This window comes from Eimeria mitis, genomic scaffold, assembly GCF_000499745.2.
Source record: "Eimeria mitis Houghton genomic scaffold, Emh_scaff2184, whole genome shotgun sequence".
NCBI lineage: Eukaryota > Apicomplexa > Conoidasida > Eucoccidiorida > Eimeriidae > Eimeria > Eimeria mitis.
In genome coordinates this window covers 6,888-7,391 of record NW_013570511.1, presented here as the reverse complement: position 1 = coordinate 7,391, position 504 = coordinate 6,888, and positions in this window count along the sequence as shown.

The window sequence follows — 504 nt, the reverse complement described above, 5'->3', positions numbered from 1 at the left end:
CCTAAACCCTAAACCCTAAACCCTAAACCCTAAACCCTAAACCCTAAACCCTAAACCCTAAACCCTAGCATATAACACACTGAGCCCTAAACCCGGCCCCCCACCATAAACTCTAAACGCAACTAGCTAGCTAGCTAGCTAACAAACAAAATAAACAAACAAACAAACAAACAAACAAACAAACAAACAAACAAACAAACAAACAAAACAAACAAGCAACCAAAAAAAAAAAACAAACATAAACCCTAAACCCTAAAAAAAAAACAAAAAAAAAGAAAACAAAAAGAAGAGAATCTAACATTATGTTTAGTTCTGAGATCCCAAATATTAACAGCTCCGTTTCTTCCTGCTGTAGCAGCAAGAGGTTGATTGGGGTGTATAGACACTGCATTTGTTGCTGCTTCTTTTGTCTGCTGCTGCCACACAAAACGAGATAAACTCTCGCTGTCCCAGCATGTTAACAAACCGTCAAAGTGACCTGCATACAACACATACTTTATTTAT